General features: G+C 41.2%; 1 non-coding gene across 1 annotated transcript; it reads right to left on the bottom strand.

The window, feature by feature from the left end:
* Window positions 1-2,685: 2,685 nt before the first annotated feature.
* LOC142100524 (U6 spliceosomal RNA) lies at window positions 2,686-2,789 on the bottom strand. Its single transcript, XR_012678826.1, has one exon. It is a non-coding gene; the product is annotated as a U6 spliceosomal RNA (small nuclear RNA).
* Window positions 2,790-3,668: the final 879 nt, after the last annotated feature.

Genomic DNA, 3,668 nt, shown 5'->3' with positions numbered 1-3,668 from the left:
TTTTACTAACCTGCCGATTCCCCTAGTTGGAGCCAAGGGGGCTGCTCTGTGCTGTGGTCTATCCCAGAGCTCTGTGATTCGTCCCACAGCCCTGTCCAAAAACTAGGGCAGGGCTGTGTAATGACCAATCAGTAGTGCCACTCAGGAGGACCAATCAGAAGCCATAATCAAGAGATTAGTCCTTCCAGCTCACACCGCTCTCCGCCTCTAGTGTAAAACGATGCATGAAATAGATTTGCCGTTTCTGTATTACATTTAATGCAGTAGCCCTGGGAACAACAACTGCAGGGTGCAGTTCTAAGGGCTGCCACTAGGGGAATTAGCAGGTTAGTAAAATGTAGGTGGTAAGTGGTAGTCAGGGGCAGGCTGGGCCGGTCCCGTAGTGTGCTACCTTGGGCTGGATCACTGGGCCACCTGCATTTATTTTCCTTTAAAATGTTCCTAATAGGCTGCCGAGTCAAGACTTGGCCCCCATGCTAAAATTTGTCAACCCTCCCCTGGTGGTAGTGCAGATTTAAAGTCTTATAAACGTCATTAAGAGTACCACATGGCACCACTATATAGTACAGTTGCAAGAAGCCGTTATAGCAAAGGAATTAAAATGAGCTATTTTGGATTATTTATATATTATTGCTTATTTACATAGCGCCACCATCTTAAGCAGCGTGTACAGAAAATATCTCCCAGGGTTTTTGAACCCAGGGAGAAAACCAAAGCACAGATAAGGCCCAGGTTGGAATCGAACTCATGACCCCAACATTGCAAGGCAACAATGCTAACTCCAGAATATATTAACAAACACATTTAAATTTACATTAAAACAATACAAAAGACTATTGAAAGTATATTTGAAACATTAGATGACTTTAATCTGTCTAGCACATGCTCTCCTATATCTTTTACTGAAGTCTACTTTATCTTCTTGGATGTCTTCCGTGTGTTAGACTATGCATTTACATAATTAGGCAGATATATCTAATTCCATTGCTCTGAGATACTATACATGCTCTTTGGATACCATTGTAGCTAATGCAGAGGGAAGCTCTTAAGTGTTGAATTCCTAAAACAAACTGTGCCTGATGATTTAAAGACCTGATTTAAAAATACTGAAGACAGATATGTTAACGTATTCAGGAAAAGTTGCTAGAGTGCTTGTACAGGCCAATTAAGTGTCATCTAAAAGTGGAAAATCCCTTTAACAAATAGATACGAAGCTACAAGTACATTCTCGGTACGCCAACTGTCCTTGAACTACAAATCCGATTCTTCCAAGGACTTTCCCTCGATATCTCCATGGTAAGATCCTTATCAGTAAGGCCACTGGACCAGGGCTATCGGAATATTTAACCTGGTGGAGAGTTCCCCTAACAAAATCATGTCAACAAGGTCAAAGTCAACAAGGTCATGAGTTCAATTCCCAACCATGGCCTTATTTGCGTGGAGTTTGTATGTTCTCCCCGTGTTTGCGTGGGTTTCCTCCAGGTGCTCTGGTTTCCCCCCACACTCCAAAAACATACTAGTAGGTTAATTGGCTGCTATCAAAAATTGACCCTAGTCTGTCTGTCTCTGTCTGTCTGTGTGTGTGTGTGTGTGTGTGTGTGTGTGTGTGTTAGGGAATTTAGACTGTAAGCTCCAATGGGGCAGGGACTGATGTGAATGAGTTCTCTGTACAGCGCTGCGGAATCAGTGGCGCTATATAAATAAATGTTGATGAATGTTGATGATGCCCCCCCCCCCCTCTCAAAAGCTTCAAAAGCTACCAGCCACATGCTGAGAAGCACTAGATTTCTTCCTGGGGGCAAGATAATTAACAAGACTGGGACCACTGGAGTGACAAACTTTCCAGCCAGTGGTCCCAGTATAAAGGACATTGGACATCATTAAGACCCCCGCCCCATATACCTAAAGATACAATTTTTATATAAACTTTAACTGAACAAGTCCCCAAAACCCATGTCTACTGCTTTATTTGATACAAAATAATAGCTTATTTTCTTCTGTGCAGAGCCAGTGACATTATATGACATCTCACTAGAGGATGAGCTTTGTAGAAGAGTTACTTTAAATATCTGGATTACACAATTCCCTAGGAATGTTCAGTACACAGTATGCAATAAAAATATATGTGTTTTCAAAAAATATAATCGCCTTGTGTAGTGTCAGTGACATTGATAAACTACAGTCTCCTTTACATGTCTCAATAGAGATATACTGTAGAATGTCCCATCTGATTGTCTAATCTTGTCAGTATAATTCCTTGCCATCATCAATTTGAGGCTAACACCTCACAGGGGTAACATGCAGTACATGTCAAATTAGTAAATTAGTTGATGGAAAAGGAAGGCTATAGTTTATACAGTTAATGGAATATATATATATATATATATATATATATATATATATATATATATATATATATATATATATATATAATAAAAAAATGTTTCTGCCACGTCTCGATGATGATGTGAGTTATACACAAGTATAACTTTTGTATTGACAGTGGGCCCCATTATCTCAATGGGCCCGGTGCACCGCCCCTGCCGCAGCAATGGTAGTTCCGCCGCTGGGTGCGATTGCTTCTCTTCCTCCCCAATCCTCCACATGACTGTGTATGCAGAGTAATTTGCATCTTTGATCTTAATGAAGACTCTGGCGGTGCTATGAGCATCTCTGTGGTCAGACAGAATTTTATAGTGCTATGATAGATTTGTGTGTCATCGTTGTGCAAGGGCCACGCTAATTGTCTCTGTATCACTCCATTTGTAGCGTAAGTGCATCCGGAGCACGATATGCTAGAGGCTTATAACGCTGAGTGATCTGGAGCTGACCGGCAGGAAAGGAGGCATTGCCCCAGGACACGATTCCCTACTCCCCAACCTGACAGCAGTTTAGGAAAGGGAGAGGGGCCTGGGTTGCCCCAAAGCTTTTGGAGATGCTGAGAAGTACAACCAGCACTGCTGCTGTCGCAGGTATGCAGTTGGTTTAGCATAAAGGGTCACTTCTGACACCACTCTTATTATGCTATCACTTTCTTCCATATCCTATAAAAAGAGGCATGATCTTTGAGTCAGCTGGGAAGGACAGAAGAGCGATTTGCGCCCCTTATGTAAACTAGAACTGGTTTGTGTTCTATTAGAAAGAAACAGCTAAAAAGTTAAGAACTATCAATGTGTCACATAGAGACAAATGTTTCAGTGTCCTTCACAACACACACACATATATATATATATATATATATATATATATATATGTATATATCTGATTTAGAGTTGGACATAAAACCATGGTGGCCACGCATAATGCGACTTACATACAATGTGGGAGTTGAGTGTCTCTTAGGCTTGTTTTCAATTCTGCTTGAAGAGTCGGGTCAGGGATGTAAGTTCACTATGGTAGGCATGTTCAGACACAAGTCAACCACACCGCCGATAGATGCATTCTATTTTGGTTGACACGTATCTCTACATTATACCATTGAGGAGGTATTTCTCTGCCCATCCCATAGGCCTGGTGCAAGTTTTCCAAATTGAAGATGTTGATGGCTGCATGTGCACGTACAAATCAAAGCACATTTGCAGAAGTATAAGTGTATGAACACAATTTTGCTTATACGCAAATCGCGATTTTGGTTTAACTCTAAGTCATGCCCTATGTCTATATTAGGA

Source organism: Mixophyes fleayi, chromosome 8 (genome assembly GCF_038048845.1).
Source record: "Mixophyes fleayi isolate aMixFle1 chromosome 8, aMixFle1.hap1, whole genome shotgun sequence".
NCBI classification, from domain to species: domain Eukaryota; kingdom Metazoa; phylum Chordata; class Amphibia; order Anura; family Limnodynastidae; genus Mixophyes; species Mixophyes fleayi.
The sequence above is the reverse complement of the archived record's forward strand: the minus strand, read 5'-3'. Positions and strand labels throughout refer to the sequence as shown.